General features: G+C 35.0%; 1 long non-coding RNA gene across 1 annotated transcript; it reads right to left on the bottom strand.

Moving 5' to 3' along the window:
* Window positions 1–1061: 1061 nt before the first annotated feature.
* On the bottom strand, window positions 1062–4022 carry LOC140885347 (uncharacterized). The gene is made up of 3 exons (XR_012150885.1): window positions 3794–4022; window positions 1865–1968; window positions 1062–1240 (listed from the first exon to the last, which is right to left on the bottom strand). It is a non-coding gene; the product is annotated as an uncharacterized lncRNA (long non-coding RNA).
* Window positions 4023–16605: the final 12583 nt, after the last annotated feature.

Here is a 16605-nt window from a genome sequence, read left to right as displayed (position 1 = left end):
ACTGGCGCCATCACAGCCAGTGGATCACCAACCCCTGGTTCAGGACCCACTAGAGGAAGTGAACGTGGGAGCGAAACTTGGATAATCCACGAACTGTGTACATAATTTCCTTGCTAGATGATGAATTAAAAATCAAGTTGAAGGAATTACTAACAGAATTCAAAGATTTCTTTACCTGGAGTTATGTGCCTGGGTTAGATCGAAAATTGGTGGATCATCGTCTCTCCATCAAAGATGATTTTATGTCCTACAAACAACCCGCAAGAAGAATGTCCAAGGAAGTGGAGGCGAAACTGAAGGAAGAGATAGAGAAAAGGGTGGAATAAGGGTTCATCAAACCTATCAGATACGAAAAGTGACTTTCAAATGTAGTTCTTGTGGTGAAGAAAAATGGGAAATTGAGAGTCTGCATTGATTTTAGGGAACTCAATCGAGCCACTCCGAAGGATGTTTATGTGATGCCCATAGCTGACATGCTTGTAGATTCAGTGACCAACAATGAACTGCTATCATTCATTGATGTCTACTCCGGGTACAAACAGATAAAGATTGCTCAAGGAGACACAACGAAGACTGCATTCAAATGTCTAGGAGCTATTGTCACTTTCGAATGCCTTGTATTTTCATTTGGTCTAAAAAATGCTGGTGCAACATACCGACAAGCAATGAATGCCATCTGTGAGACTTCGATTCTAATCGTCTAATCAAGAGTTAATCCTATCGATAATCAATCAAGATCCAAAATATAAGACACAAAAATTTTATTTTTATATTTTTCTTTTCAAAGTTGCCGCGCTCGATTGAATGAACTCGTGCGATCGAGCGCGCCATCCTGCAAAACACACTGCCGGGAAATTGGAGGTGTCGCGCTCGATCGCATGAACTCGTGCGATCGAGCGTGCCATCCTGCGCTTTCTTTTGTTCAAGATTAAAAGGGGCTGCGCTCGATCGTGCCAATTCGTGCGATCGAGCGCACCCTGAGCCCAGAAAACATTAGAAAACAGAACAGGTTTTTCCAACTTTCAACAACAATTCAAATTAGAAATTACCACATGCAAACATCAATATTCGATAACCAAAGTTGACTTATTCAATACAACAAGATTCAACAACAATTCGAGTCTAAAATCTCTCAAAACATATCTAGATTGGCATGCAATTTCATTCCTAAACCGAAGTCCCACTACTAACTCTCCCTCTTGTTGCTAACCAGGTCTTCGCTGACTCGAACCTGCCCCACCTGTTGCCAAGTACACATAAAAAACAAGACAACAGCCGGATAAATCCGATGAGAATACAATTCCCAGTAAAAGAGACAAAACATGCATAACAAATAATATATCGTACGCGATATATGAAACAACCAAACAAGAAATTCCAATAGCATGTCAATATCTCCAAATCAAAATGCATAAAATGCAATGCATGTCTTTAAAACCAGGATTATCAAGTCTGGATAATCACAAGGTAAAAGTTCTCTTCTCTCATTTGGGATCCCGAGGACAAAATATCACCAACACACCGACTCTCCCGATCGAGGTGGACGATGCATATTTAACTCCTCTAGACTCTGTGAAACAACCCTAACTTCTAACTTTTAAATAAATAAAGAAAATAAGGAAATTTTTTTAAAAAAATTCGGCATGACCTATTTGTTTGGATAATAAACCACTTGTCACAAACATCAATTTAAGATAAACCTCAACCCGAGGCAAACATCATGCATAAAGCATGCATAAACAGTAACTAGTTCGACACCAGACGAAAGACTTTTAAATAGTGTTTGCATGCCAAACATACTTGCAGGGAATAACACATCCTACCACTAGAAATAATACAACATACGATAGTGGTTACTTATTACAATAACATAATGCGGAAATAAAAGAGTAGCAACGATCGAGGGCGTGCCACCGAAAGCCTACGGACCCTGGAAGTCCTGCCCCGTAGCCTCGTCTGCATACTCACCTGCACCAAGCATAGTAGTGAGCCTAAAAGCCCATCAAGATTTAAATAATACAGCAATGGTTCAAAATAATGCATCATACTAAAAATAGTACTAAGTACACTTATGAATCTCACACGAAGAGGAAAAAGTCATAACATGCCCGAAGTAAGAACAATAGCAATATGCGATGTAAAACACATTCATGAATCAATTATCCTTTACTTTTACTTTTGAATTTGGATATTCGATTGTGACTATGGTTTTGATCGATAAATGGCTATAGTATACAATGCCGGCAAGAAAACCGAGTTCTTCTCGGCCCCACATCACCCCTCTGATTTGGTTGGGAAGTCGACATTTCTCCCAACCCCGATCTACACATCTAAATTTGGTAGGGAAGCCGAGATGTCTCCCGACCCCGATCTACACGTCTCATTTTGGCAAGTGACCCAGGGCATCCCCTGACCCATCATTGCACGTCTAAGTCACAATCAACTCACTTCATTCTTTAAATTTTCCTTTCATTCAACATTTTCTCATTTCAACATTTAACTAAACAAGCATTCTTTAAATACGACTTCGGGACTAGAATATAAATGGATTTCAAGCCACACACGCGAATAAATGGGTGTTGAATAATTTAAACGACATAAACTCAAAAGGTAGCATGACATAAATTTTATGGATGATTGGAGTGTAGGGGGCACCCTAGGCTTAAATGTTTTTCTCCTTTCCCTTAAGTTTACGCTCACAAGGGCCTAACTCGAGCGGTTTACCCATAAAATCCATAACTCATCCTATTTAAATTCAAAAAACTTCCCGTTTGAACCAGAAGCTCAAACACACCTTAAAATACTCCTATGACCAGTATTCACCTTTTTATTATGGCCCAAACAAACCCAACAACTTAGACTCTCGGACAGCCCATAGACCATAGAAAAATCTGCTCACGTTACTCCAACTTAAAACGCACATAACTTAATCGATTCTTATCTGAAATAGGTCCAATTTACACCGACACGATCCTAACATCACATACATCAAGAAAATCAGAGGTAACCCCCGCCCAGACCTCATAAACCAATCCAACCTGCCATGTTTTCCCGAGAAAAGACGAAGTGACAAAGATTCTGTTTTGGTCATCTTACAACTATGGCTGCCCAAACTCATCCCTCAACCTATTAAACCTCAAAAACCCTCAAGAACAACTATTAAACATTCCCATACCACCATCTAGGGCCCTTGGACAAGGCTCTAGCTAGACGCTACCTTACTTGTCCCCTTTTTGCCCAAAATATTAGCCTGACGCCTACAAAACCCCACTTGACAACCATCCAACCTATTTGCCCCATGACAAGCCCTATAACTCATCTCTAACACATCCAAATACACATTTTTAACCTCAAAGAACATACCATGGCAGCCCCTTCACTCCTTCCATCCATTCATACAAAATATTTCAATCCAACGCCACAAACTCGATTCAATTTACAACATTTTAAAGCATATGCATTATAAGACTTGCCTAACACCATGAGAGGCTTAAAACCAATCAAACACACATGAAAATGGATCAATTGCAACAGGGAACAATCTGATTTTTCAAGATACACACCCAAACTTTCAATTATTCACATGAAACTCACTCATTTAGATAACTAGAGTTCGCTAGAATTGAAAGATGCACAAAATGAATCCTCCAAGATTTAACCCTTGAAATTTCGAACCCACCTACACATTTTTTACTAAAAACTTTCTGAAAATTTTGAATTTAAAGAAAAGATCCAAGAACAAATATATTCTATGCTCGGGTTTTAAAAGAAAAGAGAAGAAGAAGATTCTTGCCTAGATTTGAAAACTCAAGAGAGAAAAATGAAGGGACTCAATCTGAAACCCACGACCAGCAGCTGGTTTTTCACGTTCAGGAGCTGGAGAGACTTCCTCGGGGTGGTTCCAAGGCAGCACGGTGGTGGGAGAGGGTCGCGGCGGCCGGAGATGGTGAATGGAGGTTGGCCGAGAGAAATGGAAGGGAGAAAATGGAGAGGGCCGTGAGTTTTAGGTGAGAAAGTGGGGATAGGCGGCTGGTGTTAAGTTGTTTAGGTTGTGTGTGTGATATTTTAAGTGTAGGGTAAGTATAGGTATTAGTGTGTGTATGTATAGGTAGGTGGTGTGAGTGAAGGGTGAGTGCAAAAGTGTTTTTCACACTTATAAAAGTGCTACTTTCACTATTAAAACTTTAGGCTTAAGATTTTGCACTCATTTAAATCTATAAGTTTAAAATTTCTCATTTAAAAAATTAAAAAAAGAATTTCACTAGTTCGGGTACAAAAAGGATAACATTGAGAAATATTGGAAATTACGCGCAAGAATGCGCTTACGCGATTTTCTTTACCCAAAATATTTAAAATAAAATTTTCTTTTTATTTTCTTCAACTCTTATGAATTTTAGGCCATAAAAATTTAGAATAAGATATTTTTCCGCCGTGTCCACCTTTACCGCGTGCCGGAGCCGAAGGTCACAAATTTCAAGTATCTCAAGTAAATAAATTTAAATATTTGAGCAATTAGATTCTAAGGAAATTTTAAGGCATTTAAATCATCATGAATTTAGGAATTTAAATATCGATGCTAAATTAGACATGAAATTTAAACTATGGAATTTAGGCATCACAAAAAAAACAAATAAACATTTGAAGGAATTTAAACACTAGCTTAGAAATTAAAATCAATACTTTAGTTATTTTGATGTCACAATGTTAAATAAAATATTTAAATAATAAACTAAGCGATTAAAATAATTTAAATAAAATAAAAAATTGTTTAAAAGTCATTTAAATAAAATATACAAGCGGAATAAAAATCTTTAAAACGACTTGGACAATTGAAAGCATTTAAATAAATAAGCTAGACATTTAAAATGATTTAAAATAACTAACCGCTAACTTAAGTTATTTAAAACAAATAAGTTGGACCATCCAAAAATATTTAAATAAATAAGCTTAATGGTTAAAATCATTTAAATAACTATCCAATAAACTTAAATCATTTTAAATAAAGGAGTGGGAGACTTAGGATCATTTAAACGAATAAACTAAATAATTAAAATTATTTAATTAAGCAAACTTAAACCTTTAAAATATTTAAAACAAATAAGTTGCACAATAATAAAAAAAAACATTTTTTCAATTAAACTTAAGCAATTAAAAGTATTAATTAAATAGTTAATACAATCAAAACATTTAAATAAATAATTAATATTTTATTAACAAATAATTAAGATAAAAAAAATTTAAATTGATTAAACTTAAAAATAATAATCATAATATTTATTTAATTTAATGCATGCGATTTAATATATTGGATTTTAGGTGCTACAATTTCTTCCCTACTTAAATGGAATTTTGTCCTCGAAATTCAAAACTTACTAACCAGGTTCGAATATCTTAGACCATAATAACACTAAATCTTCTTACCTCGCACCCACAAGAGGTGACACTAATTTGCTTTCTCTGCGCACTCTGATACTTATTAATATCTATATATCACAAAGGGTTTGGCTAACTCTCACTGTCCTATAAATTCCTAGTTCTTATTTGCTATCGAGTGATTTTACTCAAACTTAAATTTTATCACTTCACCAAATTACTTTGATCTAAATTGCAACCCACGAACATCATCCTATTGCAACTCATAAGTTCCACAACCTACAAATTCTTAGACCTTTAATTTATTACACAAATTACATTTCTCTAATCTTATATCCTTCGTTATTGATCAATTATGCTCCACATAACCAATAAATAATTTATGTCGGCCTCAACAATAACTTAAAAACTTTCTAACAGCAAAGCTATGCTTAAAGTCTATTTACCAATTAAACTTAACTCATATAATATACAACCCGAGCTCTTAAGAAATTCACAAGTTCACAAAATACTTAGCAACTAACACTAAATTTTTCTAAATAGGATAGCTAAAGGATCGACTATTCAATTATAACTCGTTAGACCTCAAGATATGAAATTGATCTGACCCAATTCTATAAAAAAATCTAACACAATCCTTGATAAGAAAATATAACCATAAAATGCACTGTTGTTCAGTCCCAAGGTAATAACCGATAACATATAGAATCCAAATAGGTGACTAAACAGATCCCAATTATCCACTCATCAATTTATACGTTCATCTCTAGCATCTTTGATTTTACCGAAAGTTCAACTCTTGATTAAAATTTTCCAAAAGATTTATCCACATTTTCTATCTCAGACGCAACGACTAAGAAATCCATAATTACACTTCAAGTGAAAGTATACTATGAGATATTAATCTCTTATGGAACTAGATCGTTTCTAAGTACCAAATAATTCTCACGTATCGCCTGAAGACATATCTCAAATCCCTAGTTCAACTTGACAGCAAGTTTGAAAATCCAAAAATTCCCAAATTATTATATGTACAACCTGAATTCATAATTCAAGAACTTAGTAACTAAAACTCTAAATACCGATACATCGATCACATTAGTTCGATTATCACATCAAATCAATCTGAACAAATGCCCATCTATCTCATTCTTTCTGTTTTCAAGTGTTGGCAATTCAAATTAATAAATTCAAATTCTGTTAATCAGATCCACTCATCTCTACCAACACTGAAACTTCAATTCATTTCATAATTAAGAATTCTACTCTCGGTCTAAACACTGGAATTCCACCAAAAGACCTCGTAAAATTTCTGGAATAATCAGAACATCAATCCGAAGATTCATAAGATAACACTGTTATCACAGTCTCTGCACGTTAACCATATCAATTGATTCTGTAAATATGATATGTTCTCGAAAATCTTCTAATTCTCTTGAATAATTCAATTCGGATCAAAATATATCTATTCGAATCGACTGCGAATCTGCTTCAAAATCTAACTCGGAATACAAAAATCCTCAATATCAGCAGACTCATTATTTTATTCGGTGTCCGTAGAACGCTAAATTCTAATTGTGCTATCAATCAGTATCAGTTACGACTTACGAGCCAAAACAATGTTAGACGAAGTTCAAATATAACTTAGCTCAATCAATAACTTGCTGGGTCATAATCAAATCAAAATTGAATGGATATTGTTCAAAACAACATCAAAATTCAATATTCTGGATGGCAATTCCGCTAAGCGGAAACAACTCACTTGCGGCTCAATAAAAAGGGTAAGGGAATCAAACTTAAGGCTCCATGAACAATGGATGCGAGCCAATCAATCAATATAAAATCATTCGATCACCCGTCAACGGGTACAACATCATGCCCATCATCAAGACAAACTAAAATCATGGCTGTCAGCGTGGCCTCACTCACGAGGAATCCACATGCACTCATCGAAAAAGAAATAAAGTCCCAAGGCATAATCAGATGTCAACAAAATAGAATCGAGATCAAAATGGAATAGAATAACAAAACTCACCCAAATCAATATCCATGTCCAGAATTAGAATTCAAGTTATCAAGAAATACGAATTTCTGAACTTCATACTTGAAATGTCAATAAATGCCAAATTGGCAGAATCCTCAATGACCAAGGTCATGCGAATCAAGGAATGCATGAAATACAAGAAGGATTCCAATATCTCCAGAAAGAACCGATAAAATGTTCAATCGTAACTGATTTTGTGCTATCCCAAAAGTATCAATCAGAACTCAACAAATCTCGTTGATATCAAATTTAGAATTCCATTTCAATTAAAATCTTAATTCACAAAAGTTTCTAAATTTATAGGGACAACAGTCAATACATCCCAAATTCACTCGTACTCTATCAACTCATTAACGATTATGTCTAAATCGATTCATCAATAAAATAATCAATATCTAATCACTATATCATTAAAAAAAATCATTTATCACTGTCCAAATCAAAGAACAGTAATTCAAATTTGCATTCTACTGAAATCTCCCCTTGAATTCCCAAAAGCACTTCTCCAATCCCTCACAATATCAACTAAATATCAATCAATGCTTAATTACTTAATTAGGACTATCTCCTAATTCCAGAATTTCATATCTGTATCAAAATAATACAGCTCTATAGAGAACTCTGAATCGAATCATTTGGTTCAACGATTTCTAGGAAAAAATGAAATCATAATTCCTCTATAATAATCAACCAATCTCTAAGAGACTTCTCAAAACATTCTCTCAAACCAAAATTCTCATCTAAACATATAGCAAACAATAACGAAATAATTCTCAAAATCTGAAAAATAATTCTCAAATATTCTGCATGCTAAGATTTATTCTCGAATAAATCAGTGCCTCATCAATTAATCTCATCACGATCTGCTTTAGGTATTTATGTGATATTTTATTCATCAGTTCGAAATCACTAAAAGCGGATGCGTCCACTCAAAATGACATAACAAAAATTAATACAAGGCCTCATCGACTCATATCTCTCTTTCACAATTGAGACCCGAGCTCCTCAAAATGGAACGCTCAATTTGAAAATATTTCTTCGCCAATAAATCATCAAATTGTTTGTTCAGTCCTTTCAGTTCAAGTAATCTCATTCGATGAGGGAGTTAGAAATAAATTCATACCTGAGATACTCGATGACCTCTTAAATCGGTGTCTATTAGCAAGTATACTAGGTTAAGTAATAGTAAGTGGACAATGAGTCCAAGTATCGATCCCACAGGGACTGTTGTCAATTCTCAAGATTTGATTATTTTACTTAATCTAAAAAAAATAATAGAAAGAAGTGTGAATTGAATAAAATAAGAATTTAAAATAATAAATAATTATGAAATTAACTAGAAACTAAAACTCAATAATAATTCTAATTAAAATAAACCAACCAAGACACACATAGATATCGAACAAATCATGTAACATGTAGTTAACTCAGGACTCAGATTTAAATCTTAAATTATGGTGAATTCTCCTAACTTGTTTAAAGATCTATTTATAGAACAATTAAACCTATTCAAATATTGACGGATTAATTTTCATAATTCGAATCAAATTCAAATGCATTATGAACTGTGAGAATTCAGTTAACACCGAAAATCGTACGATGAAATCGAATACTATTCCTAGTCAATTTTACCTCATGTTAATTATTAGAGTGATCAAAATCAATTTCTCCTCTGTCGACTTAGAATCGATTAACATGCAAGCAAACATTTGGCCAGATCATTCACAAGACAAATATAAATCTAATAATCAATAATATAAAACCAAATCTGAAAATTCCCAAACAAACATCCAAGTTTTCTACATAGATTTGTCTGGACCAATCACGTGGCATTGGTTGAAGAAAACTACTCAATAATTGAAAATATAATTCAAAAATAAAAAGAAAAAGAAGAAGAAACTAGGATGGAGCGATCTAAATCTCCACGCCTCCGCCCTAGTCTCCTTTCACGTTCCGCTGATGCAATTCGAACCCCCTCTCATGTTCTGATTTCTTCTATTTATATGTCTTTGAAAGCCCATAAAATAAAGCCCAAAAAGTTAAGATTTTTAATTCCTGAAAATTCCAATTTTGGAGTCTGCGCGATGCCTCACTCGAGCGGCAAAACTTTGCGCTCGAGCGAACAAATTTATGTCCAAAAATTGTATTTTTGCAGCCCAGGTCTCTCTCGAGCGGTAGAAAATTCTCGCTCGAGCGAGCAACATTATGTCCAGCGCGCAGCGATTTTTAAAAAAATCATATCTGGAGTTTTAGCCGTAGGATTGAGCCAAAATTTGGACAGCAGCTTCAAAAATCCTGAACATTAATTTGAACGGCGGAGATCGGATTTGGATCTAATTGGCATTAAAAAATTAATTTTTGACCATTGTTGGTCCGTAATTCATTCTTGCGGCTCTTGTCTTTCTCCAAAAATCATGATTTCTTCACAAATTCCAACAAAAATTTATCCGGAGAGTGAAATGCACATGCATGAGATAAATTATAAATAAAACATATAAAAACACACATGAAACCATATTAATGCATGCCAAATAAATCTTAAAATAACATAAAATAATGTATACAAAATGCACTTATCAACACCCTCATACTTAAACCTTACTCGCCTTCGAGCAAGACATATGACAAACAAACACGAAAGAAAATTAGGAACGATTCATGGCAGGTAACAACCTTCGAGAAGTTCTATGCCAACTTAAAAACATGAATGCTCTCAACCTTTCATAATAAACCTTCGATTTAGCGTGACGTGTGTGTGTGATGTCGTTCCAATTACATGAAACTTAGACAGAATCCGTTTCAAGACTGCTTAGCGACCTATGACATATTAGTGCAAGTTTCATTCTCAAGTGTCCATTTCATCTAACGATCCCTAACAAACACACCTTCCTTGAGATTATTTTTACGCACCGTCGGATTTTGCACCCGACTTTCTTAAGGCCCAATAATTACCCGCATACTTAGCTATAACTTTGATAGGATTAGAATTTTAATCCCCTCGTCTGTTGCCTGGATGGAGCATCAATCAAATTTCATCCGCATACTTAGCCTTGGACGTGGTAATTAGGATTTCAATTCCTCGTCCATGACCCAGATGGAGTTGAGTTTTTCAAAAAAAAAAATCAATTTTATTTTTCAAAAATTTTGGTGCGCCCAAGATCATAAGTGCAATGTAAAAGACTCATCAAAATTCACAGAACACAGTTAAGCTCCAAAAAACACCTATTGTCGTGCAATGATCAAACAGACATAGACTTCATCAAATCTTTCACTACAATTCACTAGTCTAACATGAGTGCTTAAAAATATTCACGGGTCAACCTACAGTTTCTCATTACAAGTCAAGAGCAAAAACAAAATTGTTTTCACAAAATTCAAAACTTTATATCATCATCGGCTCCCAATTAACAATGAACAAAATGCAGAAACGAACAAACACATGCAAGACGAACAAAAAATAAGAAACAAAATGAAAATAACACTCCCCTGTTCTATGATTCGTCCTCTTCCTCCATCTGCAAAATTCCAAATCAACTTCTCTTATCAGGGCAACCTATTGAACATGGAAAGCGGCGGGTAAGACGGTGGATTAGCAAAAGATAATAAACAGAAAAATAACAATAAAATAAAAAAAATAATGAAAAGAGAAAACTGGGTTGCCTCCTAGTCAGCGCTAAATTTATAGTCTATAGCCCGACTATATAGTAGCAACCATCAAAGAGCAGCTGCCACCCATAGTAAGAATCATACGAGTCTACGTATGGGTCTTGATTTTCTACGCCTTCAAGCTTGGCGTGATATTGACTTTGGAAGCTTGTCGGTCCAACAATACTCGGCATGAACTGATTATTTTGGGAAGAGACTCCGAATATAGACTGAACGGATCTTCTAATGGTATACATGTAAAGTTCATTGACAATGTCATATCTGTCTCCTTGTATGTTTCTTCCTCCTCCACTGTCACTTTAGGCTCCTCGTCACATGAAGATTCTTCAAAAAATATTTATTCTTGCTCTGTCTCAATTACTGTTGCAGGATCACATGCCCATGATAACTGATCAACACAAATCGCTTAAGTCTCTTGGAGAATCTCAAAAGATGGTTCTATAAGGCGCGCAATCTGTTCATCCAAAAGACTCAAAGAGTTGATGCGGCTTTTCAAGAACTGGCTTATCTCTGTCTGTTGTCGCATAATGTTCTCAAACTGAGCCACATGATCTTCAAAATGCCCTACACACTCTTCTTGATGCTTAGGTGGTTGGTTCGAATGTCAATGGTAGTCGAAATATTCCATATCATTTAACAAGTGCATAGCACTGTCGTAATCTCTGTTAAACAAGTGAATTCCAGTTGACAAAGCTCCATAATCTACCCAACTTTTTGTTGTCGCACCCAAACCACCATAAATATTCTGAACTAGAGTGTATTTCGAAAAATCATGGCATCAAAATCTGTTCGCCAAATCATTGAATCTCCCCCAAGCAGCATAGAATGGCTCCGAGTATTGCTGGTCAAGCCTTGTGAATACTTGTCGATGATCCATCTCCAAGTACCTCACAAGTAAGAAAATTTAAAATTATAATTAAAAATTAAACAAATGCAAGAAAAAAACAAGTCTAGTCTCAAACAAATAATCTATCCTAATATTAACTAAACAGTTCCTGGCAACGACGCCAAAAACTTGACCGCTTAAATCGATGTCTACTAGCAAGTAAAACTAGGTCAAGTAATAATAAGTGGAAAATGAGTTGAAGTATCGATCCCACAGGGACTGTTGTCAATTCTCAAGATTTGATTATTTTAATTAATGTAGACAAAATAATAGAAAGGAGTATGAATTGAATAAAATAAGAATTTAAAATAATAAATAATTATGAAATTAACTAGAAACTAGAACTCAATAATAATTCTAATTAAAATAAACCAACCAAGACACATGTAGGTACCAAACAAATCATGTAACAAGTAGTTAACTCAGGACTCAAATTTAAATCTTAAATTACGGTGAATTATCCTAACTTGTTTAAGGTCTATTTCTAGAACAATTAAGCCTATTAAAATATTGATGGATTAATTTTCATAATTCTAATCAAATTCGAACGCATTATGAACTTTGAGAATTCAGTTAACACCTAAAACCGCACGATGAAATCGAATACTATTTTTTGTCAATTTTACCTCATGTTAATTATTAGAGTGATCAAAACCAATTCCTCCTCTGTCGACTTAGAATCGATTAACATGCAAGAAAATAATTGGCCAGATCATGCACAAGAAAAATATAAATCTAATAATCAATAATATAAAACCAAATCTGAAAATTCCCAAAGAAACATCCAAGTTTTCTACATAGATTTGTCCGACCCAATCACGTGGTCTTGGTTGAAGAAAACTACTCAATAATTGAAAATATAATTCAAAAATAAAAAGAAGAAGAAGAAGAAGAAGAAGAAGAAGAAGAAAGAAGAAGAAGAAACTAGGATGGAGCAATCTTCAATCTCTACGCCTCCGCCCTAGCCGCCTTTCACGTTCCGCTGATGCAATTCGAACCCCCTCTCATGTGATGATGTCTTCTATTTATATGTCTTTGAAAGCCCATAAAATAAAGTTCGGAAAGTTAAGATTTTTAATTCCCAAAGATTCCAATTTCTGAGTCTGCACGACACCTCGCTCGAGAGGAAAAAATTTGCGCTCGAGCGAGCAATTTTATGTCCAAAAATTGTATTTTTCCAGCCTAGGTCTCGCTCGAGTGGTAGAGAATTCCTGCTCGAGCGCGCAACGATTTTAAATAATTTATATTTGGAGTTCTAGTCGTCAGATCGAGCCGAAATTTGGACAGCAGCTTCAAAACATCTTGAATTTAATTCGAACAGTGGAGATCGGATTTTGATATCTCTAGACTTAAAAATAGACTTTTGACCATTGTTGCTCCGTAATTCATTCTTGCGGCTCTTCTCTTACTACAAAAATCATGATTTCTTCAGAAATTCCTACAAAAATCTACCCGAAGAGTAAAATGAATAAATTATAAATAGAACATATAAAAACACACATGAAACCATATGAATGCATGCCAAATAAATCTTAAAATAACACAAAATAATGTATACAAAATGCACTTATCACTCGACACTAAACTTAATTTCTCGGGTTGGGAAGAACTTGTAATCTCATCTGAAACTCCTCATAAAGTTCGTTGATCACTAGTCCATCAACTAGATGAGAACACATCTTCATAAAATCAAAACCATGATTGTAATGTCCTCGCTTCTCTTTTCAATACCCACATTAAAGAAATACTGACATCGTAGGATTCTAACTCAAGAATCCTTATCATTTTGTCTCAATCATCTAACATAACTGGTCAAAATCTGTTAAATATCTGAAAACAAACCACTACAACTCTGTACTTGGTCAGAATAACAATCCAATACACAGTCAAAATCATTTAATTCGAAGTACAATTCAGTCATTCATATAGAAACTACTCTCATCCTACACTTCTCAACAAGACCAACTCGGATATTCATCAAATTGCATCCTCAATTCCAAATTCAATCACCTCTATCTCCATTCGCAACTCGGAACTTCTATCTTTCCAAAATTATCAAGGCTCAACTACCCGATCAACGTTAAATTTCACATTCACTGGGTTACCTATACTCTTCTTTGTCGGTGATCTACTGCGGTTCCTAAAGCAACAAAAAAATGTTCCTCCAAGACTTTGCACAATTCTATAGCTAATGACCAATTAGCTTCACTATGAACACTCCTAAACACTCAAAATATCCAACAACTCGCCAATTTCAATCAACAAAATGGACTGGACACTCAATCTACTGAAATAACTCTCAACTTTTTATCGATCATTGCACTGCAAATCCAGAAACACATTACAACATATCACCAGGCAATCTTAGACTACGAAACAATCCTCCAATCTGTTCATAGAAATCTCTTCAATCTGCTCATATGTCATTTTATCTCAACTTTCTATGCTACTGAATCCAACAGTATCTAGCATAATAAAATAAATAGACTAGATAAGCACATAAGCATGTGATTCATCAAATAGACACATGCATAACAATCAGGTTTAGTGCTTATAATCAAGTGTCCTAGACTCTAATTTGAGCGTACCCCAGATTACGCTCTGATACCAAACTGTGAGGTCCGGTTCTCTAATCAACATAATCAACGTGAAATTATAATATAATTACACATATAGCGGAAAGCGTTTCAAAATATTTATAATAATAGACACAATTCGGGCCTATTAAAAATTTTCTATTTAAAATATAATTTTTTTAATATAAATTTTCGCACACAAGAACTCACGGAATCATGCATCATCAGAAATTCAAATCATAATACAAATACACGTGGAATCTCCCCAGTAATGACCAACAAAAAAATAATAGTAATATACCATAGCTCGGGCCGACACATAACCCTGTCCAACATCAATGGCCTCTATCATCCGGCCTCCTAATAGATCTGCACTATCTAGACAGTCTACCGTGGTGCCAATAGTATCTACAGTAGCCCGCCAGTAAACACTGAGGTTAGAACAAAGTATGCTACAGATAAATACCTCAACGAATAATCATAATTCATGCATTTTCAAATATATAAAAATAATATACAATGCATAAATTGGTTATAATCGGATCCTCAAAATGTCAGTCAAATCACATCCTTGAAATCTCAATCAAGTCCTATAAAATCAATAGGATGCCTCATGAATGCAATGCATACTCAAAATGAGGGATTTCAAGAAATATAGGATCAATCGTATCAAAGGTATAGAGATCCCAAGGAAAGAGAACACAACCACAACGAGCGACTACCCACTCGGGGTGGGGTGTTGAGCTCCCAAACCCGGACTTTGGCGCAACTATATAGAGTATTCTGACCATAGGAGCTGTTCTGCATCCCATGCCGCTCAAATATAGACACAAACGTCCGCTACAACAAAGGGCTCAACTATATAGAGTATTCTGGCCATAGGAGCTGCTCTGCATTCCATGCCACTCAAATATAGACCCAAACGTCTGCTACAACAAAGACAACTCTGCCATCAAATCCATTGAAATTTGGCTCAATATATATGAATGATGCAATCTAATATATCAAAATCTCTGCTCAATATGATAATCTCAACTCTCATTACATATCTTCAATTCATATATATAGCATGAATATAAATATTGATAATCATTGAGCAATAATCAATAAAACATAAACTCATGCCATTATAGTAAATTTAATGAATCGAATCATAGTCATCGTCCTAGTCATAATCATAATTCTAATCATCATCATAATCCTCATAATCACTCTAATCATCATCATAATCATCATATCGTCACATAAGCATACAATCAATAAAATACATATACATGTCTTATGTTTTACCGTTGTATGTTACTGATCTGTAACATACCCAGACTGCTGATTTCTGCCTCCAAATATCCTCAACTGGCTTCCGATCTGCGAAAATCAGATAATGGTCAAAAGTCAATCCTAGACAACTTTGGTTAAACTTTGATCAATAAATCACAAAATTTATTGTGTTCTCACCACTTCACATTTTTGAATCTCAACTCAAGACTTGGATATTTGAATCTATCTCGTCGAACCGATCAAAAATGGGTAACACAATCTCCGGCAACTCTGGCCAGAGAAGACGGCGGCGGCGGCGGCGATGTGCAGAACTACTCCAAAATTCATGAAATTTGGCAGGCTTGTATAGATTGAAGAGATGATCACAATGGTACAAAAATCAACTTGATCGGAGTTTACACGCGACAACGATCGGAGAATTATAGTGGCAATTCCGGTGAGAGCTCCATCTCCGATCTTGGCCTGAAAGTGGTCTAAAAACGACAGATTAAGGTTGGAAATTGCTCTACATCTCATGGGTCAAAGCTTACCTAGCTCAAAACCAACAAAAATAAGCCAAAATCATGATTTCTCACCGAGGAATAAGGATTAAAAGTAGCTCTGCCGCGAGTTGGTTTCAAACCCGGTGCTCCAGTCACCAAAACTTACGATTCTTGGTATGGTTGTGACCGCCTAGACGAGAGCTACAAGATGACATGGTCAATAGATGTCAACAGGCGGCACACGGCGGCCGTCAATGGGAGGGGCAATTTGGATTAGTGTGTGTTCTTGGTGTTTTTGTG

This window comes from Henckelia pumila, chromosome 2, assembly GCF_033568475.1.
Source record: "Henckelia pumila isolate YLH828 chromosome 2, ASM3356847v2, whole genome shotgun sequence".
In the NCBI taxonomy this organism is placed as follows: Eukaryota; Viridiplantae; Streptophyta; class Magnoliopsida; order Lamiales; family Gesneriaceae; genus Henckelia; species Henckelia pumila.
This window is presented reverse-complemented; position numbering and strand designations above follow the sequence as displayed.